General features: G+C 47.2%; 1 protein-coding gene across 7 annotated transcripts in view; it reads right to left on the bottom strand.

Annotated features, from left to right (window-relative positions):
- Nucleotides 1-27,661, bottom strand: part of SAMD4A (sterile alpha motif domain containing 4A) — a 219,091-nt gene that overhangs the window by 79,847 nt on the left and 111,583 nt on the right. Inside the window, exon 1 of one of the 7 annotated variants that reach the window (XM_058666468.1) lies at nucleotides 12,842-13,124. The exons of the other annotated variants lie outside the window; for them this stretch is intronic. The gene's annotated coding sequence lies outside the window, so the exon portion shown is untranslated. Of the gene's footprint in view, nucleotides 1-12,841; nucleotides 13,125-27,661 lie in introns of those variants that run through there. 7 annotated transcript variants of the gene reach the window in all.

Below are 27,661 nucleotides of genomic sequence, written 5' to 3'. Positions count from 1 at the left end.
CTCCCACTGCTGGATTTGTAAGAGGCAGAGAGGGTCCATCCTATACTGGATGATGGAAGTTATCCCTTTCAGCTCTCTACAAGAGGTAGACCCACACAAGTAGCCCCACATGGGTGGATCTGGATAGCAAGTCATAAAAATCATATACAGAAACCAGAGCACACCTGGGAGACTGTTTAAAAGAAAATTACACATCAGTTGGAAATCAAATAGAAAGCCCAAAATGAAAGGGTTATTAAGCTGAGAGTAACAGGAGATGAACAGCTCTCTTCAAGTGGGGATTTTCTAAGGAGAGGCTGAAGAGTTGATATCAGAAACTGAGTTCTTCAAATGGAAGCACAAATGATTCAGATGAGATGAGCAAGAGAATTGGAAGATTAAAACAATCAAAGGCTTGGAGGCGCCACCAAGGAAGGCTATGAGCTCAACTCGGGAGCTTGAACAGAGCATCATGATCTGTAGCAGCACTGTCCAATGGTAACACAATGTTAGCCACATGGGAAGTTTGCAACTTACCAGTGGCCACACTGGGGAATGAAAAGAACAAGGTGAAGTCCATTTTAAAGTTATTTAACTCAATACATCAAAATATCATCATTTCAACATGTCATCAATATAAAATTGGTTCCAACATGGGATCCACAGAAAAACAGGAATCCTTGTGGAAAATGGGCTATTATAAAAGAAAGACTATGTGTGAGTTTTAAAAACTTGTTTGCCACTAAATCAACTTGTTTTTTGATGCCAGTTTTTACAAGTTTTTGAGAGAGGGAAATGAGGGGAAGAATGAAATAGAAGGGAGATGTAAGCGGGAAGAAAAGAGGGCAAGGGGGTTTTCACCCACTGGCTCATTCTCATGCCAATCTGAAACTGGCATCTGGAAACTAAATCCAGGTCGCCCACCTGAGTGGCACAGACCCAAATGCAAAAGCCATCCCTGCTGTTTCAAGGCCCACACTACCAGGAGGCTGGAGCCAGAGCTGGTACGGAATTCCGGTCCTCCAATAGGGCACGCAGGCATCCTCACAGGTAGGCCAAACACTCAGCCCTCTGAACTTTTAGAAATCCTCTGGTGAAGTTATGAATGAGGCCATGTACTTTATTTTGTTGTGTATCAAGTATTTGAAATCCGAGGTGTGTTCCTTCCCTGGGAGCACATCTAGCCACAGCTACAGGCTAGAACCAAGCTGGAAACACTGACAGGGAAGGCAGGCAGGAGGCGATGACCTCAGCAGGTGCCTCCCAGCAGCTCCCTGGCGCTAAATTTAGCTAATTGCCACCCAACGACGCGAGACAACCACCATGAATTCCAATAGGAATGGTCTCCCTCTTAAAGCAACTCCGATGGGAAGAAAATGCCAATCATAACTTCCTTAGCAACACATTTTCAGCAAACGCCAGGCATGTTCTAAATGGTGGATATGCTTCAGATGGAGACAAAAATCAATTCACTGAAGTCTGTGGGGCATTAGGAAGAGGCCAAAGGGGCCATGAGGAAGATCAACCCCATGCTACACACACACAGATCAGAGGTGGAGAGGGGATGCCCTCCAACAACTATGCTGAAATATGAAAACCTGGGAACAGCATTTAATTAAAGCACTTGCAACTGTGGAACTCCCTAGCTCTCTGCTAGGTCATTTCCCTGTTTGGATATCCTGCCATTCTGCAAAAGGTCAGCCTAAAAGAAAAAACAAAATAATAAAAAACACTGAAGAACGAAAACAAAATGTAAACAGGACTCAGAGTGCAGAGTAAACATGTTATCTCCAGGTAACCCTTCTCAGTCAGGGATTAAGGGAAGGACCAAGCAGCTAAGAGGAAGCAAAGTGAGGGGCGACCAGACAGCCAGGACTGAGCCCTTCTTTGTCCCGCCTGGGAGGCAGGGCTGTCCAGGGGGAAGGGCTGACACGACTGGCTGTTCGCAGTGTGCCAGACCCTGTGTGTCTGATGGCTTCTTCAATCCTCCCAAGCATCCATAAGGTTCAGGCATCCACCCTGGGATGCTGTTTTTTTTTTTTTTAGGATTTTATTTATTTTATTACAAAGTCAGATATACAGAGAGGAGGAGAGACAGAGAGGAAGATCTTCCATCCAGTGATTCACTCCCCAAGTGAGCCGCAACGGGCCAGTGCGCGCCAATCCGATGCTGGGAACCTGGAACCTCTTCCGGGTCTCCCACACGGGTGCAGTGTCCCAATGCATTGGGCAGTCCTCCACTGCTTTCCCAGGCCACAAGCAGGAAGTTGGATGGGAAGTGGAGCTGCCGGGATTAGAACCAGCACCCATATGAGATCCCGGGGCGTTCAAGGCGAGGACTTTAGCCGCTAGGCCATGCCGCCGGGCCTGGGATGCTGTTTGTTACAGAACAAACAGGTCTTCGAAAAGTTCATGCAAGTATTTATTCGGAAAAAACTGTGGAGTTCAGTATCTTTTTAAACACTAAATCAAATTCACCCTTATAGCCCTTTTTTTTTCTTTTCCATGAACTTTTGCAAGGCCCCTTGTAGCTGAAGACACCAAGGCACAGACTGGCAGAGTGACTTGTCCCGGCTCCCCTTGCTAGCAAGGTAACAACATGAAGGAAAGCTAGTGACCAGAAAAACACATAATAGCCACTGGGCTAGAGGGCTGTTAACACTTGTTAAATGTATTAATTATATAGAATGTACGAGGCCATGGCAAAAAGTTGTGGAAAAGCTAGACAAGTTTATTTTGGTGCAATTATATATCATTACTATAATTAAATAAAATGTGCTTAAGTATGTAATGGTCATAAACATAACTAGTAGACACTAAATATTAAAAATGAGAGTGCATGGTATTACAATATATGGGAAAACAGTGGAGGAGGGGATGGAAGGGGAAATCCTTGAGTCTAAAGAAGTGTATCATAAAAAATAAAGAACTGGAAAAATACGGTACATTGATCAGGAGAGGAGTCAAACATGGAAATGTGAAAAAAGGAGTTAGAGGGGTTGGTGCTGTGGCATAGCAAGTTAAGCTGCCACCTGTAGTTTTAGCATCCCATATGGGTACCAGTTCAAGTTCTAGCTGCTCCATTTCTTCCAGCTCCCTGCTTATGCACAGAGGACAACAGTTGGAATATGGCCCAAATGCCTGGGCAATTACACCCACTTGGGAGACCCAGATGAAGCTACTGGCTCCTAGCTTTCGCTTGGTCCAGCTCTAGCTGTTGAGACCATTTCAGGAGTGAACCAACAGATGGAAGATGTCTCTCTCTGCAACTCTTACCTCTCAAATAAAGCAAGTATCTTTGGAGGGAAAGGGGGCTAGAGACCATGCAGGTGAGACTTCCTGTGGTTCGAAACAGCTGCTCACAAACTTCGACATGTCCCTCTGGGCAGCACAGGTTTCTGTCCCTTGCCCTTCCCATTGAGAACAGGCTGCATGGAGTGAGTCCCAGCCACCAAGCAGCATGTAGCAGAAAGGACAGCATGATTTCACCGGTTAGCTTAGAAAAGGCATTGCAGGCTTTCCCTCCTTCTCTCCTGGGCTGGCTGACTCGCAGGGAAGCCAGCTGCTGAGCTAAAAGACAAGCTGCCCAGGAAAGAGGCCCTGAGAGGGAAGATCTGAGATCTCCAGCCTCTCCCAATGGCCCAGGGGTGGGAGGGGACCATGGGAACACATCCAACAACAGCTCTGCGGGCTCCTTCAGGGAGAGAAGGGGCATGAAGTATTCCAGAGTCAGTGGTGATGGTTCAAGTGCAGCTTAAGAAAGGGTTTCTGAGAGGCCAGCGGGATGGCATAGCAAGCTAATCCTCTACCTGCAGTGCTGGCATACCATATCAGTACCAATTTTAGTTCTGGCTGCTCCATTTCCAATCCAACTCCCTGCTGATAGCCTGGGAAAGCAGTGGAAGATGACCCAAAGCCTTAGGCCCCTGCTCCTCCTAGCTTCCAGCTTGGGACTAGCTCAGCTCTAGTTGATACAGACATTAGGGGAGTGAACCAATGGATGAAAGATCTCCCTCTCTGTCTCTCCCTCTCTCCTGCAACTCTGTCTTAGAAGTAAAATAAATTTTTTAAAAAGAAGAAAATAAATGGTTTCTGATTAAGATTTGGGTTGCAGGAGAACATGTGTCAATTTTATGGGCTTTGAGTATTCTCTCCAATGGTGGCTCTTGACGGCAAATTAACAAGTTTACATGGCAAGGTCTCCCTCCCTGCTTTCAAGGCAGTGCAGGTCAGGCTAAGAGGAGCATCCCAGGACACTGTTGGACATCTTCATCTGCACACAGGAGCCAGATCATCGGCAAGGTCCAGCTCAGCTGCCCCGGCCTGTTTGATGGCATCTCTCTCTTTCAGGCAGCACGGAATCCTTGATGCGATTTACATTCTATGGATTCTCCTCCTTCAAGAGGCTCGGGAGCACTCAACACTGTTAGTTCCTTTGTCAATTTTGTAGTCGCTACCACTTCCCACCCCTGTGTCATCCCATTCAGGGAATAGTCTACAGAACTGACGTCCACAAGCCAGCAGGCTTGGCGATTCCAGCTCCTCCTTTTTAAAAGTTTTTGGGGTGTGAAGGATGCATATGCATGCAGAGGCACAGCTTTGTAGGTTAAGCCTCCATCTGCAGTTCCAACATCACATATGGGCACCAGTTTATGTCCCAGCTGCTCCACTTCCCATGCAGCTCCCTGCCTGTGGTCTGGGAAAACAGTGGAGGATGGCCCAAAGCCTTGGGACCCTGCACCCACATGGGAGACCCAGAAGTTGTTCCTGGTTTCTGGCCTCAGAACAGCTCAGTACCGGCCATTGCTGCCACTTGGGGAATGAATTAGCGGATGGAAGGTGTCTCTCTCATCCTGTCCCTCCTCTCTGTAAATACACTTTTCTAATAAAAATAAACTAAATTTGAAAACGTATTCTCTGAGCATAGGCATTTGGCCTAGCGAGTGACGGCTGTGTCCCATAACGGAGGACTTGACTTTGATGCTCAGCTGGGTTGCTGACTCATTTCCTGCTAACACAGGTCCTGGGAGGCAGCAGGTGACAGCCTGCGCACTCTCCACCAGTGTAGAAGACCTGGATAGAGCTCCCGGCTCCCAATGTTCACCCCTAGTTGCTGCCTTGGTGAGGAATGAACCCTAGAACATACTCTTCTGAAATAAATGTTTAGGATTCAATTTAAATACAGCCTCTAAACACCTTCTCTACTATTTCTCTAAATAATGTGCAGGCATATATGAGTTTGCTGGATTTTTAATGTGAGTAAAGGTTAATGATTTACAATCTATAAACCAATAACATAAGACCATGTGGATTAGGAAAGTGTCCCAGTGCTTCTTGGAGTGACAAAGAGTGTGTTTAATTACCCAGGCTGGCATTATTATCCCACAATGGTATGTCACTATTTAAGGGCTCCAGTTGTTGGTAAATTACCCTTAAACTGCTATTTTATTATATCCTTATTTTCAGTTTAATAACATTTATTATAAACAGCTTTCTCACAAGTGCATGTAAACAATTTGCTCATATAATAAATGGCTGGAAATGAAGGGTCACATTCAAGTAATATTGGCTCAATAAATGTCTAAGAAGTCAGGAATACAAGTGGTCTTAAATGGTTAAGCACTCTTTATAAGACTTTCTATTACCAAACTTAATGCTAGACACATCATGTACTAAAGGCTTCTAAATTTAGCACAACTTTGCACAACTCTAAAACAGATCTTGCCACCACCACCACACACACAGTGCATCAGGCAGGACTGCGAGCTGAGCCAAGGCACCCGAAACATCAGCGAGGGAAATGGCAAAAAACAATGCGGCCAATAAGATTGCCGTGCTGGCTCCTGCCTTGCCCGAGGTCTCTTGCAACATAAGCTAGAGCCAAATGCTGATTAGAGAAGAATCCCTGTAATTGATAAAGCCCAGGGATTCAAGCAAATTGGACCTGTTAGGCAATCTGGAGATAACTCCACTCCTCAGTTCCACCGGAAACGGTGGCTGGCTTCTCTCGGTGGTCATGTCCCTGGCATGCTCCCCCTTCACTGATCAGAGCTGGACTTTGTGATCAACCGAGTGTGATGGAGGTATCCAGATATTAGGTCATATGGGTGTCACCTCTTCGGCCTTGTTGTCTTGGTGGGTCCCTATGGGGGAAAGCTAGCCACAGCAACTGTGAAGATACTCAAGCATTCCAGAAAGGAGGCCCACCCGGCAAAAAGCCCCTGAACCTCCTGTTCACAAGTCACCACCCCTGTGAAAGCGCCACCCCGGCAGGGGATATCTCCAGCTCCAGTCGGGTCCTGAGGGCAAGCTTGGGAAGAGAGGGAGTCAGAAGCACCAGCCACTCAGGCAGTTCTGAATTCCTGAGCCGCAGACAGCCAGGAGACCAACTTTCCTTGTGCTGAGACATTCATTTTTTGGAGCATGTTGTTACACAGTAATGGCCACCTAATACAGGAGCTTCATGCTGCTTGGTTTAAAAAAAATATCACTAAACAATGCTTGCTTCCCTGGAGAGATCGCTAAAAAAGGCAGGACCCTACACAGCAGATACCAAGGCCCACAGAAACCATCATCACATTCTCTGAACACAGGAAGGCTGGTCATCCATTAGGCACTTCACCATTCTATCAGCAAAACCCAGGTTTCTCTGGCCTTGGCAGAATCCACAGTGAGCTTGCCACATCTCCCATGGGAACTTTCCATCCATAACCATTTTTTCTGCCAGTCCTGGCAACAGCTGGGAGCTCCTTCATCCTTGAAGGGCCCAGGCTGGGTTGTGAACACCCTCTGAGGTCGGGATTTACCTTCAGGCTTCCAGCTTGGCTAGGGCCAACTCCTGTAGGACACAGGCCAGCTCCTTCCACCACCAGCCTGGGGACAGGCAAACAGCTCCCGTCTCCAGCCCAGCTTGCTATCCCAAGATCCAGGCTGTGGCCTCTACACCTATCTAGTGGGAGGGTGTCAAAGTTGAACCATCCCCACCGATACTTGCTCTCACACTCGCCTGACCTGCTCTGCTGCTCCTCTTCCCCAGCTCAGCATATGGCTTTTCCCGTTTCCCCTGGGCTCAGGTCAAAGCCTTGGGGTATCCTTGAAACCTTTTTCTCATATCCAGTATTTAATCTGTCAGCAAACCCTGTAGGCTGGATCTTCAGAACACATGAGAAAAATAACAACCTGACTGCCATTCTCCTTCCTTCTACAATCATCCAGATCATTCCCCCAGGAGTCTGTCAGTGGCTACAGCTCCCATTTGAGGAGAGTCATCTTTGAAAACTAGAAGACAGCTCCTGTTGCTCCCTGATCAAAGAAATGGACTTTCCATCCCTCTCAGAATGAAAGCCAAATCTGAGGTTGCTATGGAGGCATAGCATCCTTCACGTGTCATGTTGACATCTTACATGGGTGCTGGTTCGTATCCTGGCTGCTCCACTTCCATTCCAGCTCCCTGCTTGGGCCTGGGAGAGCAGCAGAGGATGATGGCCCAAAGTCTTGGGACACTGTCGTCAAGTGGGAGACCAAAAGAGGCTCCTGGCCCCTAACTTTGGATCGACTCAGCTTCAGTCGTTGCAACCATTTGGGGAGTGAACCAGTGGATGGAAGGCATCTCTCTGTGTCCCCCCTCTTGGTAGAATCTGCCTTTCCAATAAAAATTAAAAGCCAAACCAATGCAATGACCTATGATACTCTCAGACACAGTCACTATCCTACTACCAATCCTCTCATTCAGTCCATCCTGCTCTTGCTAACAGCTAGATATATGTATATCAGGGTCTTTCTCAAATAGTTCTTCCCCTAAAGACATATTTGACACCTCTCAGCTCCACCTTTGTGCTAATGCCATCATTATATTAGGATCCTCTCTGCTTACATGATTTTTTTTTTTAAAGATCTGTATTTGAAAGCCAGATTTAGAGAGGAGAGATAGAGAGAAAGAGCTTCCATCCACTGGTTCACTCTCCAAACGGCTGCAAAGGCCAGAACTGATCTGATCTGAAGTCAGGAGCCAGGTGCTTCTTTCTTGGTTCCCACAGCTTTATGCCCTCTTTTGCTGCTTTCCCAGGCCACAAACAGAGAGCTGCAAGGGAAATGGAGTAGTTGGGATATGAACTGGCACCCATGTGGGATCATGGCACTTGAAGAGAGAGGATTAACCAATTGAGTCACTGAGCTGGTCCTACAGGATTTTTAAAAAGATCTATTCATTTCTTTAAAATGAAGAGTTACAGAGAAATAGGAGAAACACACACACACGTTCAATCCATCAGTTCACTCCCAAAATGGCTGCAACAGCCATGGCTGGGCCAGGCTGCAGCCAGGAACCTGAAGCTTCATCTGGGTCTCCCACTTGGGTGCAGGGGATCAAGTTACTGGATCATCTCCTGCTGCTTCCCAGGTGCATTATCGGTGAGCTGGAAGAGAAGTGGAGCATCCAGGACTTGAACTGGTGCCCATATGGGATGTCGGCTTGACTTGCTATGCCACAACACCTGTCCACATGATTTTAAGCTGCCCACACCACTGCCTCAGCCCTGCTTTATTCTCTCCATGGCACTTATAACCACATGTCCTGCTCCATATGTGACTTATTTTCTGCCTCTCTCCACTAGAAGGGAAGCTTCATGAGAGTAGCGATATTTCCTTTGTCCCACATGTCTCCCTTGCCGTATGAAGCACATTTTTATGACGATATAAAATGATCCTATGGAATCTTATTTGATAGTGTGTTGCTTGACTTTTTCTTACTCCAAATGTTAGCTATTTCCCATAACTGTTCTTGACATGAGAACTGTCTATAAGTGCTAGTCACTGCCTGATATACCCAAACTGTCCATTCAACTCTCCTGTTAGGCTTCGCAGTATTCCAATTGTTTTTAGCTTTAAAGTCAAATGAAAAGTAGGAATGTGTTAAAGAGGAAAGCACAGTGATTTGCTCCATTTTTCACTACTATCAACAGTCCCCTTCTCAATATTCTGCGTAGGATGGAAAACAGCCCCACGTGTCAGGAAAGAATAGGAAAATGGGTGCTTTTCTGGTTGTAACTGACACCAATTAAAGCAATCTTCACAACAAAAATTGGAGAGGCTGAGGTAGCAGAATGAGGCATATCTAATACAACTATTTTGCAAACATCTGTTGAAAAAAATCAAAGAAACCTATAGAGTTATATGAAGACTATTGTGCGTTCCAAACTTGTTAGGTGCTAAGTAATTTTTCACTAAAACTCCTCACGCATTGGTCTCAAGGGAGTCCTAAAAATGAGGGTTGAAAAAAAGATGTTACCTTCCTGTTAACAAATACTTGTAAACCACATTCAGTTTTTTTTTTTTTTTTTTAAATGCTACAAATCTCTCCAGATTTGTTCTGGATGTTCTGGATGGAGGAAGCTTTCCCACTCACTGCTACCACTCACTGCTACCATCCTCACACTCCCAGCCCACCACTGCCTCAAACCCACACACCACCAAGTAACTCTGCAGGAACACATAATATAATGAATGAGTAACGCTCTGACCAGGCCAGAAGAAGTCATGCTTTGTGCAACATCATGAGAGCCCAACTGCAACAGTACCTGCTCAGTAAGAGCTCCAAGGCCAATGCCTTTGCTAATGTCAACACAAGCAGAGTACTTGGAGAAAACAAAAAGCGCCAATGGCAGGGGGGCTCAAGTCTGATTCGGTGGACTCAACTGAACAGCAGCCACTTCCTGTCACTCGTCCTTAAACCTTAGGGAGAATGGGAAGGCCCAGGGCCAACAAGTTCCACTCCAGACACCTGGGGACCATTCTCTGCCTTGCAACCACTCTGGGTCCCACACTGTCTAAAATAAACGAGGAAGTTGCTCAACAACTTACAGAACAAAATTTCCCATTTTGAGAGATGCAAATCCAAAGTGTGAATGTGACAGCCTCGTGGTATGTTGCATAATTATATAAATATTGTCACCAAGAAACAGCACAGAGGCCCAAAATAGACATGTTGAAAATTTTGATAGTAAAATTTATGCCTCACTCATTTAGGTTCGAAATCAGAAAGTCTTACGTGTATAGGGTTGTGGATGAGAGAATGGAATGATTTTGTGAAAGTGAGATATTGAGTGCATGGGCACAAATGAAGCAGGACTGTATTTGAGAAGAGAGGGCTGGCTAATGGCATGGGATGGAGTTCGTGACCCTGGAACAAATCCAGTCCTGTTTTCTGGTTATCCTTAGGTACAGCCCCGTAGAGAGGGTTAGAGGTACACGGCCTTCCAGGTTCAGCTCAGCTGTGCCAACTGGGGAGCTTAGTTTCACCTGTTACTTACACACCAAACTTGTTTTCAGGTTAGCAGGTCTATTAACCATTTTTTCTCTTGATAAGAGCAGCTACTTTCTCATTGATGAATTCCAAATGAGTAGCAAGAAGAAAAGGCAGGAAGGATAACAGTGAGAAGAGACGGTTCTCAGATTTATGAATGGGAATTTAGGGGCCATGTCTCTCTTTCTGGCTATCCCCCATAGACCCAGAGCACAGAGAAGTGAATCCACAGATAAATGGTTGGGCCAGAGCCAGGAGCCCAGACCCTCTGAGGATCTTTGGTTTCAGCTGACTTGGTAAGAATTTGCAGCACAGACAGGAGCTCAACGCCTGCAGGTGTAAGGTCTGTGGACACAGGCCTCTGGTCATCCTTCCAGAGTCTCCAACACACCCTAGGATTCTAGAACAATGAAAAACACCTAAGCATCTAAGGTTGGGGAAAGGCACGGAGGGACACAGGGGATGAAGAGCAACATACACAGCTAGTTGCTGGGAAGTTTTGTTCATGGAGAACAGGTGTGACAAGTGCCATGGTCTGCTATAATGGGGAGGACATACCTGGCGGGCCCCATTCCTGGAGACAGACTCCCTTAATCCTACAGAAGAAGGTAGATGGGAGCCAGGGGCCCCCCTGTGTGGGGATTTTGGCAACTGACCCCTGCATATCCTCTCTTCCTCATCCTTATTCCAGCGTTAAGAGGACACGGCCCCCGGATGGAGCCACCGCTGGTGCTAAGCCCAGGAGTGACAGGGTGACCTGCTGTTTTGGTGTGGCTTTACACCCCCATGTGGAGGCAGATGCATTTGTCAATTCATCAGATGTTTCTCTGCAGTCCTTATGGATGTAGATGGCCTGGAGCTAGGGTTTGTCCCTTGGAAGAGGATGCACAGTGCCAGAGAAAGCCGTGGGGAAAGCGTGTCTCCATAGAAACGTTTGTAACACAAAGGATTTGGGGAGAAGCTGAACAAACAGCAGGGTAGAGGAATACTTGAGAAGACCTCAATCTCTGTAACCAACCCATTTTCTACTATACCCCAAGCCCTTCCAGCCAGGATCTAACCTGCTATTTCACAGAAAAACACAAAAGTCTTTTGCTGTTCTCGCCAGACCACTGGAGACTCAGCAGTTTCCCGAGATGACTTTTGATCCTGGAATATTCCTGTTGTTGAAATACACCAAACACACCCCACTTTCCCCCTCCCCCATCGTCACCCATGATGGAGCCTGAGTCCACCCCCGCCCCAAATCCTGCTGATCTCTGGCCCTGCACCGCTTTCTCCCTACCACAGCTGTGCTCAATGACATGCGATGTGTGACACTGCCGTTTGTTTTTGCTACCAGACCATTAGCTTCCCAAGGCTGGGGTTGGTGCCTCCCCGTCCTGTGTCTCTTACTCCCTCCTACCCTGACCTCACAGGCTTCCTAGACAAGCTATGCCAAGAAGACATGCGTTTGTATCCCGCTGAGAAAAGATCATTTTCATGTACCTCTTTATCGCCTTCTGCTGCTCCTGAGGCAGGCGCTAAATGTTAATAGCAGGTACTTCTGGTTCGCAGCACCATGGTGAGGGGCAACAACGCCTTCAAAAGACCTCAGCCTAAAGATCACCACCCAGCCTCCCTTCTCGAACAGCTGCCCCAACACTCTCAACATCGGTGCTCTTGCTCGGCTCTCACAAGGGCACGTGCCCATGATCCACTCTCATGCCCACCCCGAGATTTGACTGCTCTGACTTGACCACGTGCACGTACACAGCTGGCGTGGCTTAGTCTCTGAGCCCAGGATGCTGGTGCTAATTATCCAAGATGGGCTTGATGGTGTGAGGGCCCATCAGGTGCTCTGAGTGATGGAGCAGGGAGGGGGGGATAAAAAGGAAGAGGATGAAATGCAGTGAGTGAATCAGAATGTGGGCTCCATCCACGTTGTCTGAATTAGGACACCTCAGGGATTTATCAGAGACACCTGACAGGATCGCACCTTAACCTACTAAGTTAGAAACTCTGTGTTTCCCCAGTCTCCCAGGTAATGTAAATCCAGCCTGAAGTTTGAGAACCACAGACAGAAGGAACCAAGGAAATCACGGCCTTCAGTTTCCAGTCACCAACAGGACCAACTAATGTGAGACTGAGCAGGGGAAAACCATTTCTTACCAGGAGAAGGGCTAGGAAGAACCAATTCCAAGAGTGGCAGGGATTCATTTTTAAAAGGAAGTTGTTGGATTAAAGAAAATCAAGTCACAGTGAACAAACATGCACAGGGTCACGGTGTTTCCAGGACACGGCTGATCTCCCCAATTGTCTGCTCATGGCAACCTTGTTAGTTAAAAGGGGAGCGACAACTCCTTAGAAAGACAAGGAAGCCACCGTTTGGGCCCGTTTGGATTTTGGCGCATCGGGTTAAGAACAAAGTCCGGCCAAGCAGGGATGGCTTGGGAACAAAATGAAGGTAAATTTTCAGTATTAAAACCTGGCAAAAAAAACACTTCTCCAAGGTGCCCAGTGCTCTGCGCAGGTGTCTGCAGGAAGCCCCCAGGAGCCCGCCCCTTGGTGGGAGGACGTTACCTCTAAATGGGTGCTCCAGAGAGGCGGCTGGTGAAGACGGAACAGCTCTCTGCTCGGCCCGTGGACCAGGAGATGCGCAGCAACAGGAATGAAAGTCTCTTGCTTACAGGACCATAATACTTTGCGGAGTTCAAGGGGAGGGCACAGACACTATCCAAGTTATACGGAACTAAGCACATTACAGTTGAACTAGATGTTACATGAAACACGTGTGTGTGGATGGAATGATCACATAAGGGGTTGCTCCATCTCCTCCCTCTCCACTTCACCCTCCTTTTCTTCCCTCCTCTGGTGTCCCCTAGGCACAGCGCATCATTATGGAGTGCCTGCTAAGCATTGTGATGTCAGAGGGTGACACTTAAGCAGGGACCAGCCACCAAGGCTTGCTCAGGGCCACATGGCCCACGCTGCCCACCATTCACCTGCCAACAGCTTTCATCACAAACAGCTCCTGCAGCTCTTCTCCCTCTCTCCTCTCAGACCCCTCATGGTACTCAGGGGGAAACCAAGGCAGGGATAAGCTTTCCCAAAGTCATGTAGCCCTATCTTGGGCACATCCCCCATGAACAGGGCTGGGGCTTCCCGTGCACTTGTCCACACCAGTCGGGCTGCCCTTTATAGAAAGTTTCCACACACTTTCTATTCCTAACCTGATCATACGCATCACTTGAGCACGTGCTTCTGCAGCCCGGGCCGACTGTGCCACGGGCTTAGTAACGCGCCCCATTTAGGGCCATGAGCACAACTTGTTTGCCCTGAGAATGAATGGACTGAATTCTAGACAGTCTTGTGGGGCTGCTATTTGGTTGTGATGACAAACTCTGGTTCACTGATCAGGGCTCATTTTTGATTCTTTAAGGCAAACCATCAGTTCACCCTCCCTGGCTCTCCCCAAAAGGCCTAGAACTTCTAAAGACTACAGTCTGCGACTAGTAAGGAGAGGATATTATGTTGGTAACTATTTCTGGTGGATGAAGGCTCCAGGTTATTTTGCTTGCTTTTTGTTTTTTGCAAGCTGACGAGATGACAGTAACCATGCTGAGGAAATGGAAAAGAATCTAAACTATGGCATTCATTTCACACACACGCAGTTTTCCAAGTCATTGGTCTTGACCTTGGCATCTAAAGTAGAGCTTTTGGAGGGAAAGGAAGCAGCCCCTTTTGACTAAGATTGGAAGGTGAAGGTGAAGAGCAGAGACTTAACCTTTAGCCTGTTCTGCTAATCATAGGCTAGATTCCAATGCCTAAATAAACCCCTAGAAAGCACCCACAATAGAAGACCCAGCTCATTTATGAAGCAAGCTGATAAGCCAGGATGGAGGACACTCCCCGGCCAATAAGGTGACTAACTCCTATTGTGCCCTGAGCATCTTGCCACCATAAAGTAAATGAAATACAAGTTCATTGTCGAGGAACCCCCAGGTCCCCTTGTGGTCTGCCTTTGCTGCCACCTCATGTGACCAGCCTCCCGATTTAGCGCGTAACCAACTCCCAATGACCTGTAATAACACTATTCCCAAATTAGAGCTCTCAATTTGACTTGGCTTTGGTCCCTCCCTCCAAGCAAAATAAAGCATCCGTTTTCTTCTTTTTCACATTCATAATACTCTCCTTTTTCGGTTGCCAATTCAAACCCTGTCCCAGTCAGATTGAGCCCTTCCTCTGTTTCCCGCCCCCCTGGTTAGCCAAAGAGCCCAATGGAAAAACACCAAGAGACAAAAACAAAAACAAAATCAGTCGAAAATTCCAACTAAGTGACATTCCACTGGAGAAGCTATGATTCACATGCAAATAAAAATCTCCCTGAATTCGCTACTCTATGACGCAAGCCCCTGGCTTGGACATAAAAAGGGCAGAATGAAATCACCCACAATTAAATTCACTCTGAAATACTGGCACTTTCTGGCTAGACCTTTCCAATCAATGATAAGAAAAAGGAAAGCTAATTGGCCAGGAGCTGGGGATAACCCTAACTTGGCTGAGACTCCCTAACTCCTAGATCCCAAACTCCCAGATCCAGTGCCCCTACCCTAACCCTGACAGGGCATCCCCGACAAGCTGTGCTGAGGCACCTGGCTCACCGCTCAGCTCCTAGAATGCAAGTTTTTCCCCAGAGCCAGGGCCAGACTTCCCCATGCCTACAAAGACCTTCATCTGTGGCTCCTGGTGCATCAGCCTCAGGTCTCCAGCCCACGTCCCCAGGAAACCCAGTGGCTCTGCCATCACTTTCTTCTTTTCAGCTGTTGCACTCAGAGTGCACATCCCATCTACCTGCTGATCATGGATTTTAGGAAGAGACTTCCTGGGCTCCCCTGCACCTGTTGTGTAAGCATCTCCACCACACAATTCCTCTTTGTGCTACTCCCAGCCGCAGGAAGGGCAGAGACTCTTCTGTCATCAAAGAGAGTTGGATTTTTTAAAGCCACCCTGGGCCTCTCTGTAACTTCTATTCACTCAGTGGAGGCCAGTTTTGCCTTTGACCACAGATACATCTGCAAAAACGCACAGAGCAATCTCCACAGTTGCCACAAGGTGGAGGCAGCCCAAGTGTCTACCACAAGGGAATATTATTCAGCCTTCACAAGGCAGCTGATTCTGACAACACAGAACCTTGAGGATATTATGCTAATGGATTCAGGCAGACACCACTGTGCAGCCCCACGAAAAGGAGGCACCTAGAAGATTCTGCCTCAAGACTGAAAGACTGGTGACTGCTGGCAGTAAGGAAAAGTAATAGTTACCAGTTAGTGTACACAGGCTTGCTTCTGTTTGGGATGATCAACAAGCTCCAGAAATGGATCAAGGTGTTAATTATATGACACCATCAGTGGGGTTAATGCCACTTCAAAATGGGGGCACTGGTAAAAAAAAATGTAAATGATGCATAGTTTACTATAATCAAAACGTAAGCCTTGGGCCTGGCACGAGAGCATACTGGTTAAAGTCCTCGCCATGAACGCGCCAGGATCCCATATGGGTGCCGGTTCTAATCCTGGAGGCCCCACTTCCCATTCAGCTCCCTGCCTGTGGTCTGGGAAGACAGTCAAGGACGGCCAAAAGCCTTGGGACCTTGCACCTGTGTGGGAGACCTGGAAGAAGCTCTGGGTTTTTGGCTCCTGGTGCCTGGCTCCTGACTTCAGATCAGCTCAGCTCCAGCCGTTAAGGCTGCTTGGGAAGTGAACCCTCTCTGTCTCCTCCTCTCTGCATATCTGGCCTTCCCAATAAAAATAAATAAGTGAATGCCTCAAATATATAACTTAAGCAAGCAAGCTACTTAAAAAAAATAAGTAAGCCTTTTATCCCATTCACAAAAGAGCCACTCTGCTAAATGTTCTGTTTCAGGCCTAAAAACAACTCGATGTTGTTCTGATAGTCTTCATGTGTCATGATTTTAGGCTCCTCCTAGCCTTGTGGCCATCTTCCTCCAGGGAACCTGACCTCTGCTATGAAGACTCAGAATTGAACAGGAGACTACTGCAGGTTCCACTCCAAGCCATCCCACTAAATCCCAGACCCCAATCACCCACTTGGTTACCAGGGCACAGATCCAGCAAGTCAGGTAGAATAATAATAATAATAACCTGCTCCCTACCCCAGTCAACCTGCTGGCACTTACTTTCCCCACTTGCCTCCATTTGTTTCCCAGATAGCAGTCGGCAGCTGTGGCCGGAAGTGAAACCAGCAAATGCAATAGGGGAGAAGGGGCTGCATCTCAAAAGAGGCCACTCTGCCCTGTCCAGAGAACTGTGCCACCTTGCGTGGGTGTCAGGTACATGACAACGGGGCAAACACACACTAGGGGATTCCTAGCATCACGTATGGAGCCATCATCGCGGTCTGAATGTGCGTATCTGCCCGAGTTGAGCCAGGCCCGTTGGACTCGATGCCATGCTCGCTCACCCCTCTTGAGCCATCTGGGAAAGATTTGGAAGTTTGAGGCAGGGCAAGTCCCATTTTGCATTTTAAAGTCTGATGAAATCCAGTGGCCTGGCCATTGGGCTCATTCCACAAGTGAGTAATCCACTTCCTGAAACTAATCTGCCAGGGGATTTGTGATATGGGGGGCATCTGAAGTCTCACTACTTGGTAAACATCCACTGGCACAGGTGTGAAGCTTTTCTAGGAATGCCAAGCCAAGGGCCAAATTAATGACATTGAAGGTAGTAGCATTCTTAGCATTGATTAATTCCTCTCTCCTGGTTGTGTGATTTTATGCCCAAAGCAGGAACAGAAGAGAGAGAGAGAGAGGGAGGTGTGTGTGTGTTGTATTTACTAGCTAGAATAACCACATAAAAATGAAAATCAGACCTAAGGAAAATCTCTACCTTCTTTCTTCCTTTTCTGGACTCCACATTAATACTCTATTAATATCTGCTCAATAATGGGTTGACTTTGGCAAACTCTCCTATTTATGCCAGTATTCTGCCTGGAGTAGCTCTCTTTTCTGTGAGTCTTTTGGCTCAGGAAGCTCAGACAAATGATCTCCTATGCCACAAGACTGTGCCCATAGGGCTACACCTGGAGATAGGTGCCAGGCTTTAGACTTCAATCCACTTGAAAAAGGTTTCTGTCTTGAGGAATAAGAATGTCATTTCTCTAAGGCTGAAACGATCCCTTCTTCCTTTCAAACAGGCTTCCTGGGCGGCCTTCTCCTCTTTGATGAAATAGGCGATCTGCAGGGAGAATCTAAGTGCTCTGATTGAAAATATGGAGATGGATGAGTGTTGTCAGGATTCGGTGTGTGTCTGGTGGGCTCTGCAGCAGGAATAAAGCAAGCTGAGATGGGATTCTCAATGAAGACTCAGGGAAGCCTGTGAATCGGGCCTAGAGAGGGTCATGCTCAATTTCCAACCTTGCTATCAACATTCCTCCTCTACCTTTCTTTGAGGTACCCATTTTGGTAAAGGAGTTAGGAACCCTGTGAGGTTGTGTGGGGCTTCAGGAATCACTGCTCCCCATGAGGGTCTTCTGAGACCCCTAATCTCATGACTGTCCCTGAAGCCAGGCATGGTTCTGGCCTCCCTCACAATGCCTTATGTATCTGTGTTGTCAACCATTTTGCAAGGACAAACTCAGGTCAGACCAGATGCCGTCCACCTGCTATGTCTTTCTTGTGCAGGGAAATGAGATGACTCTTTGACTCGTAGAATTACCAGACTGTGTGATGCTGGAACCCAGGCTCTGAAGCCAAGGCCAGCAGCACTCACACAGATCCCTGGAGAACAGGGTACTCACTGGATCTACAGCTGCCTGGGCAGGGCCCACCTCTGTCTGCACCGCAGGGTAGCTGATCCTTGAAGAAAGTCATACACTGGCTGCAGATGCCCAGAGGTGGCTAGCCAGGTGGCAGCAACAATGACACCAGCATTTGTCCCTATTCATTCACTTCCTTTTTTTTTTTTTTTTTTTCTGACAGGCCTGCTACTCACTAGGTAGGCAGCATTGCTCAACTACAAGTCATTGATCACCTTTAGAACTTAGGTCTCCAATTTTTTTTCTTTCTAGCTTTAATTTGGTGTGTATTTTCCTGCCACTACACAATCCTTTTCACTTGTTATCTTAAAGGAAGGCAGCTATAGCCAGAATGCAAATCTAGAGCACCATATCTTGGAGATACGATTACATGCTCAGTAACCTTTTCAGATACTGTTTGCAATAAGTTGGGAGTGGGGTCAGGGGGAGTGAGCAAAAAAATGTTTAAAATACAGGCAAAAGCTGCAGGCACTACCTGCTACCAGCAGGGTCACCAGAAACCAGGAAATGCCAGAGGGTGTGCCAGGAGGGACTGGCTGAGCATTTGGTGCTCAGATGTGCACAGACATGGCATGTGCTTTGTTACATGGCTGCTGGTGGTACCAGTGCTCCAGCGTCTCAGGGGAAGTCTGTAATTCACCCCCTCCCACACAGGCCCAGCCTGGGAAACCCCAAACACCACACATAGGAGAGAGAGTGGAATCAAACAGCCGGGACAGCAGGTCCACGTGGGACTGAGCCATCCTGGCTAACCTCTGCTGCTTTTGGTGTCCTGGGGACTAAGTGTGATTCTCAAACTCTCCCCCTCGTGCCTGGGGTTATTCCAAGCACATGGCAAGCTCTTACAACTCCAAAAGTCCCAGGCCATGGGGCAGGGGACCAACAGTATACTACCTCCTCCACAGAGTCCATGGAAGCCCACAGTGCTGGAATGGGACCCCCAGCTCAGAAACACTCTTGCATCATTTGACCCATGCTCCCTGTAAGGCCAGCCCTGTTAAGTACCCACTGCAAGCCATGATGGTGGATCTACTTCGTGGTCTCCCGAGTACCTCTGCAGCTGCTCTTGGAGTGGCAGGTTGTATCAGCCCAACATCTTCCTATCCAATAGAGTGCAGTCTGTCACATTCGTTCTACTGCTTGTCTTTGGGGGAAGATTTCCAATCCTGGCATTGTTTAAATGAAGAAATATCTACCCTAAACTAGTCTCCCTGTGTATTTCTCACCCAGGGCTCCGTCAAGAATTAATTAACAAAATCACCGCTGTACCCACACATACTCTAACCACACCAACATGAGAACACAGGCCTATGCAGCCTCTGACTTGGTTTCTGATTTATGAATCTGGGGAATATTTTTTTTTTCTAAAGGCAAAATTTCTTTCCAATCATGATCGCATCTCATTTGCAAAGCAAGTGTCAGTGGCAGGTGGTGAGGAAACTGACACGAATGATGGTGAACCAGCAGCCTGTCCAGAGTCATCTGCCCCCACCCTGGAGTCCCTGCCTCCTGCTGTGAAGCAAGCCTAACTTCTGGTCCTGGCAGGGGTGGTGTCCACAGCCTGGTCACTCGCTGCTCAGAGAGCCAATGCTGGGAGGAGGAGGGGTCAGCCCTGCAAGGCCTGATGGTTTCATTTATATTTTCATGGTTCTTCTTACAAAGGAATCTAAACCTTGACAGACATTAGAAACTAAGTAAGAGTTGAAGAAGCAGATCCCAGCATGTTTCCAAAGCCACAGAGTCAGACTCTGAAGTAAATAAGACACTGCTTTCTTCTTCTCTCCCTGGCTCCTACTGGCAGGGTGAAAGGGAACTGGGTGTGTCGAGCAGGCGAGGGGAGAAGAGACTCCAGAACATACCATTATGATTATCTAACAACAACAGCCCTCTCCCTGGCAGGGGCTTCGGAAAAGGCCCAAAGCATGAGGCTTCTCTCCCTCTAAACGGCAACAGGCTTCCCAAGTTAAAAAAAGAAAATAAATGAAAACATAAACTTGTTGCCTTAGCTAACAGGGATGTTCGCTTCTTTCTTAAAATTTTGGTGTTAAAAACTGAAAGAGAAGGTTTTCTGTGTCTTGTTTCAGCCTGGAATCACTTTCCGATTTTCTAGAAAACGATATCTGACCAAGGTAAGCACTCAGAAGGTTGAAGTCCCAATCTCCTTAAACTTACACACAACCTTGGGCCACAAGCCAGAAACACACTGCCCAATTCTGTGTCACAGACTTGATGGTGCCATCACCTGGGCAAGGGGCAAAGGCACAGCAGACACATTTAAAAAGCGAGTGGTAATCATCATGGCCCCACTCACCATGCTTGGTCAGAGTCATTTTGACTTTCTGGAAAGTAACTCTCATTTTCAAACAGATAATCTATCAATTTTAGTTACACTGATACTATGGCTTTTCCTTTATATAGTTATTACGCTACAGCCATAGACCGCCTAAGAGAGATTTTTGTATTTAAATCTAACAACAGCCCCCACACACATACAACACACAAATACAACTGCTTCAGACTAACCCTTGAGACTTTCCAGTAGACAAAAAGAATGAGTAGTGGGGAGTGAGCCTCTCATGATCTAAAGATAAGTGTGATCCCACGCTGGGTCCAGAGTCATTTTTCTTCCCAAGTCCTTCCAAACACTCTCTAATTGTGTCCTCTATCTTAGGTCCAAACGAGATTTTCTGGCCAAACCTTGGAGTTACCTCCAACAGAATGACCACTCATGCCATGCTCTGGGGTGGACTTGATAGGATAAGCAGATGGAAGGGTTACTGTGCAGATGTCAGTCACGTTTGAGGGCTTGGATGAACAGAGCTCATTCCCTGTTGCAGGGGGCAACTCGGGCACATCCCACAGGTTCTATGTCTGGGACCAGGGTCTCCAGAGCTTCGCAAAGAAAAGTAAATACAGACTGTTCCATCACCATTCCTAAGTAGGGCCCAGGAATGGGAGCTTGTGCATCTGGCCTAAGGACAGACGTTTCACTTGCAAAGTCCTTGTGCACAGATTTCTACCTCTAGATACTAAACTCTCCACTCCTGTCCAGGCCTCAGGATATCCGCTGAGTCCAGTTGTTGCCTGGCATCCTGCACCATCTGGAAAGGGAAGAAAGTATTTAAATATTCTTGGTTGCTGACGGATATTTTTAGCTTTTAGAAAAGATTAGGCTAGCTTTCATATCGTTCATTTCTCATAATATTAGCACTTGTGTCTTAAGAGCACGTAGCAGGGAGCTATTGTTAGAGAAGACAAGATCAGAATAAAGTGGCTGAGTTATAAGGGATTTTGTTCATTCTCTTCTTTAGCTGAAAATATCTTCTCAATGTCTAACTTCTAACTTTCCAAAGAGCTGTTCCAAAATAGTCTTTGTCCAATGGATGGCAGACAAAAATGATTTGGCAAAAGCCAACATGAAATATCTGACCTTCCAATCCAACTCCCAAAAATTTAGCTGTAGGTTTTCCCTGTGTCCTACAGGTGTGTCACACACACAAAATGCAAACCTGAGTCAGTGAAAAGGAAGCATTTAACTGTCCTCCTTGTTTCCTCTACTTTTACCTGTTGTCTGTCTCTTGGCCACTCACTATTTTTAAATCGTCCCTAGCAATGGAAAACAGATTGGCATTCAAAAGAAGTTTAGGAAGGGACAGGGTAGTGGCACAGAGGGTTAAGTTGCTCTACTTGTAATCCAGCTCCATGCTAAGGCAGCTTGGAAAGCAGTGGGCTTTTTTTTTTTTCTCATGTCACCCATGAGAGAGACCCAGATGGAGTTACTGGCTTCAAATCTGACCCACTTCTGGCTGTTGAAGCAATTTGGGGAATGAACCAGCAAATGCAAACTCTTTTTTTTTTTCTGTTTTTCTCTAACAGCTACTCTTTCAAATAAATAAAAAAGTTTAGGTTAGGAATAAGTTTGGACCAAGAAGAAGGTAACAGAAAATGGAAGACTATCTAGGGTTTGAATTATTCGTTCTCCCTCATAAGATCTTACACAATCCTCCCGCCCCAACACACACACACACACACACACACACACACACACACACACACACACACACCATGATGGGCAACAATTGCCTCAATATGGTCTCTGGGTACTGGTGGAAGCAGCAGAAGCAGAAAGGTCGCCCCACCTTCCCCTCACCCCTTCCCCCTGAAGCAGGTGGCACTCTTCATTGCACAGGCAGGAACACTGTCTACTGGGGAAAGAAATGTCCATATGCCCAGTGGAAGACATGTTGAGAAAAAGGTGAACAAACAGGACCACCCATTTATCGCCATGAAATCATGCCCTTTGCCCTCTAATCACACTTCTGCATGGCTGTCTGCTCTCCATCAAACACACACATACATTTTCCCTGTTTCCTTGCGTCTTCATTTCTGAAGACTTTCATGGCCTGCAAATCTTGTACTTCTGCAAACAGACAGACTTCTCTCCTGTTATAACCTATCTTTTATTATAGGAACTTCAGCTGTGATCCTAATGATGGGAAAGGTATTCATTTTCCTGTATGATCAACCAATCAGAAGGATGAATGGCAATTGACTGCAGGACTTAAGAGATGTTATTTTTAAAAAGCCATCAGATGCACGAGTAAACTATAAGAGATGAATTTAGTACATAAAATGTTCTTTGGCCAAGCAGTCCCAACCTATGAGAGGATTTTCTCCTTTCTCCAAAGCCAAATAGTTGGCCATGCTTTATAACACTAATTACAACAATATCATGGTATTCAAGCATGTGTGGGTTGTAGAGAGGAACAACACGCCCCCCACACTGTTACAGTTCTTAAAGCAGACATTGAATCCACAGTGAACCTTGGTGCAGGAATCTTGGAGATTCTTGCTGTTTCATTACTATTCACACATCCACTGGGGAAGAACTGCAGCCTGCAACTCCGATTTCCATTACAAAGCCTGCAAAATGCCAGGCGTGACTCACTGCTTGTGCAGGCGGGCAGTGATTCCCTGCATCCCTCCGGCATGCACGCTGACACACTGCGGAGGGAGCGGGGCTGAATGAGTCAGTGTCAGGGCTACACCACAGGAGAATACTACGTGCATGGAGGAGTGTGGAGTGGGGTGGGATGTGGGGACAACAGGACTGGGGTTTTGGTTGCTGTTACTGTTGTGTTCTCTTTCAACAGAAACGTTCATAAAATCCCTCTCTTCCGAGATGGCAAAAGACATACCTGTCCAATGATGGAGATCTTCCAACACGCTGAGAGAGTTGATTACTGAAACACTGTAAAGGGTGCTGCAGCTTGCCAGGATCAACGGCAACCCTGCAAGGACAACTCCAAAGAATGCTACCACTTCTGCTCTGGTTTCTTCTCTGGGTGTCTCCTATGGGCTGACTTCACGGAGAAATGGGAAGTCAGTACGTGGCAAATTACATTAGCCAAAAGAGGGAAACACAGACCTGAATTTAGGCAGCACCCATGCGCTATTTCAGCAGGGCCAACAGACCAGGCTGTGTGCAGGGAACACATGCCATGAGAGAGAATGTCAACTGGAGTAGGGAAGAGGGGCTGACTTTGGCATTCTGTCGGGTCCCTTCCATTGCTGCTCTGCAAGTCAGAGGCCAAACCTCTTCAGGCCTGTGGTTTCTGAGAGTTGCTTCATGTGGCCAAGAGCATCATCATCCTAGAGCAACCTTGGGACTTGCTGTCAAGTGGAATTAGCAGAGCTAACAGCAGCATTCTAGAACTTGAGATCTGAAGGTTGAAATCAGGACCCTAAGATAATTTGAAGACTCAACACAATTGTGAGAAATGGCACTATCAGAGTATGTGCAAGGCTTCTTTAGAGCCAAAATGAGAAGTTACTTTATGGGGGTGGTGCCTGGCAGCTGGCCACTCTCCTTTCTGACAAGGTCCTGAGGTAGGTGTTGGGGGGCTCCTTTGTCCAGGATCACACTCGGCTGTCCAGCACACACAGAACAATAGAGCAACTGAACTAAGTTAAGGAACCCTCCCTCCCATGGAAGGTTCTGTTTTAGCCTTCTGTATTTAGGTAACAGTTATGCCTGTGTAAGACAGGTAGGAAGAACTGGTTTCCTAAGCCTTGCAACAACTCTGATAGGAGCCTCCTACTAGGCTGCATGTTTGCTCAGAGGAGTTTCAGTGTCCCCATGACCCCGAGAAAGCCCAATGGAGATGACCTCACGCAGATGAGAGTGACTTTGGCCTCACTTTCAGAAATGCAGGGAGCACGTACTACTGTGTCGTCATCCAAGCTGCCAAAAATCCCTCCCTAGGCGAAACCGGATCCGATTTAATGTGATATGACAACTCTATTAAATTGCTACCAGAAGCAACCATTTTGATTAAATCAGAGTTCCTAACTCTCGCATTTAGTAGCAAACTCCGGACTTTGCCTCTTTTCACTGCTGAAACACGGGTTTTTGTGTTCTTCCACCATTGCTTAGTCAGACCTCAGGCCCGGTCAACGAGTAAGCTGAAAGTCTGGTCCTCCAGCAAAAACTGCAGGAAGAGTGCGTGCCTTCCTGGGTCCCTGGGTAAAGCTGCTCTCCATGGTAACACACTGTCTACCCACACAGTTGAGTATTGCATGAGCCTAACCTCTTGCCCCACTGCAGGAACCCAGACCTCCTTTGTGTAGATTTGCCTTGCCATGGAAAAGAAGGAGAAAACCTCACTTTCCTATGTGAACATTGCTCGTTGGTGTCAGGTGGGATGTGTGCATGGGGGTGAGGTGCCCCACGAGAGAAAGGAATGGGTTTTCATCACTCCGACCCCATGTAGCAGTAAGTGCACCCCAAGCCTGATTTCTTTAGATCTGGAGCGAGATCACCTGCTCAGACAGAGCTGCCAAGTGCACCGGAAAGGATGGAGGGGCAGCCTCCAGGGTGAAGGGCTGAGAAGGGAGCCAGTGCACATCCTCGGGCTGCGGTTTGAAGTTTGAGACTAATGGCCCTTGACTGTTTACACAGACACAAGACAGAAATTTGATCTCAACTTGGCTCAGACTGTATGATGACTGGGAGAAGGGTGATGCTATTTCTTCTCTGGCTTGGCTGGCCCAGGGCCCTGTGGCCAGCAGAGCTCCTCGGGCTGCTTCCCCTCCTTCTAAGGGCCTTGGAGCCCACTCAACCTCACCCAGGACCCAGAATTTTCATCATCTCATCTCAATGATGCCTGAGCTTGCCCAGTAGCAGGTGAGGGTTTTGTAGGCTTCCAGAGTGTTCCTTCTAAGCAGCTGAGAGGTTAAAAGAAACCTAGCACAGACTCCAAGTGCTAAAGGCAGCAGGCAGACCGCTCTGCTGACACTGTCACAAAACCCCTGGTCAAACACAAGACGGCTGCTATTTCTGCCAGGATCCTGAGCTGGCGTATGTTGTGTGTATTGTTTTCTCACTTTGGAAGCACCAAATAAGGATGACTCTTGGTTCAAGGTAGGAGCCACGGCTGTTTATATGACCTCACTCTGTCTTACATAATATATCCAAACAGGCCCCCTTTTGGGCCTAGTGTGAAAGAGCCAGATTCTGCCACCAGACAAGCACGCACCACTACCACTGAACTTGGGGTGATCTGGCCCTCGGCCATCATGGGGACAAACTTGACATTTCAACAAGAATGTGACGGGCAAGTGATGGCTTCCAAGCTTCGGAGGCAGACTCCAGAGAAGAGCCCTGGAAAAAGATGCCTTAAAAGTCCCCAATTTGCATATAGGTATTATTGCCCACGGAAGATGCTGGTCTACCTCCTAAGCCCTTTGAGAAAAAGCCTCTCACCATCTCCATGAAGACCATTTAAGATCTCTTCCAGCAAGCTTCTAATGCAGATGAAAAGCAGCATGGGCCAAGAAATCCTACTCCCAACCACTGAGACGGCGAGATGTCCATCCCAGGCATGGCGCAAGAAGCAGCAGTGCTACTTCCCAAGTAATGAATTACTCTGTGCTTCCTCCTTTCAAGATTCCCAGGCTACAGATAGATATCTTAAGGCACTTTATCTTGATTGGGGACCTATATAGAGTTACTTATACACTTATCTTGTTCCCACAAGAAATCTTAGGTGACTTACATGCATGCAGTCGTAGGAATTCGCCCATAACATTTAAAAATGGCATATAATTATCTCCTAATAACTTGGAGGATTTGTTATGAAATTGATGACCACTTTACCCAGCTTAAGTTGAACATGGTATTAAAACCCAGTGGTCAGGTCCTCAGATAGACAGACCTCTCAGGGACCATGGGGACTTGGGCCAGCACTTGTGCAAGTCCCACTGCTTCCCAGCTGTATGTGCCATGGGGGGTTGTGGGGAGGGTGCAGTGTGACAGGCTCCACATCTGGACAAAACAATGTGTCTACAGATGACTGTCTACAGATGACTGAAAACAGTTTCCAATGGGATTGGCCTTGTGGCAGGCAAAGCCACTGCCTGCAATGTTGACATCCCACACATGCACAACTTTGGGTTCCAGCTGCTCCACCTCTGACCCAGCTCCCTGCTAATGTGCCTGGGAAAAGCAGCAGAGGGTATCTCAAGGGCTTAGGCACCTGCACCTACAGGGAAGACCTGAAAGAAGCTCCTGGCTGCTGGCTTCCGCCCGGCCCTGTGCTGGTTGTTGTAGCCATCTGTGTAGCAAACCAGTGGATGAAAGATCTCTTACAATCTCTCCTTCTCTGAAACTTTTTCAAATAAATAACTCTTTGGAAAACAAAAAGTCACTTAAGTCATTTGCATTCCTCTTCATCTGAGGATTGGGAAACTTTGAAAAGTTTATGGAAAATGGTACTAAAAGTAAAACCATTTATTTGGGGGAAAACCAAGTAAATTTGTTAGAACCTAGGCAGAAGAAGAGCCTTCAAGAAATTCATGGAAAATGAGTTTGATGGAAAAAAATTACATGAATTAAAAAAAAACTGGGAAACCAAAATGTAGCCTCACATACCCACTGCTCTTAGGGAGAGTGGAGATACTGCCTGTAAGTAATCAGCATGCATCCCAAGGCTCACACAAAACATAAAAGCAGAACAGCTAACTATAGCCTGGAGAAAAACACCAGGAAAGGAAACAGCAGCAGGCGGGGGTACCATCTCCTTCTCCTCGTCCTTCCGTTTCACCTGCCATGCCTCCGCAGCACCTCCCACCCATCCTCTGCCCCTCCCCGAAATTTACCTCCTGGCTCAGCTTGCTGCACCTCTTCCCTGAGGTGTCACTTCAGGCCTGCATGTGATGCCCAGTTAATCCAAGCCTGAGTCTCATGCCTGCTGACATCTGGTTCATGGCCATGTTCACTGGAGCTGAGATATGGAAACATGCCCTGAGACAGGGACAGGCTCTGATCTCACACATACTGGCTACAGACTTGTAGAAGACAGCAATCCACATTCAACAACTACCCTGATCTGGTCCCAAGCTGCCCCTCTCACCTCTCACCGTCCCCACCTCATGCCTGCATTGATTCAGCCTATACCTTCATCTGCAGGAACACTACCCACCTGAGCTTGCAAAGTGCATCCATCCCTCCCTGTCTTCTGGCCAAGGTATTCAATAGACATCAGCAGTCACTACAGGACAGGCGCT

The sequence above is a fragment of the Ochotona princeps genome, chromosome 6 (assembly GCF_030435755.1).
Source record: "Ochotona princeps isolate mOchPri1 chromosome 6, mOchPri1.hap1, whole genome shotgun sequence".
Taxonomy (NCBI): Eukaryota; Metazoa; Chordata; class Mammalia; order Lagomorpha; family Ochotonidae; genus Ochotona; species Ochotona princeps.
This window is presented reverse-complemented; position numbering and strand designations above follow the sequence as displayed.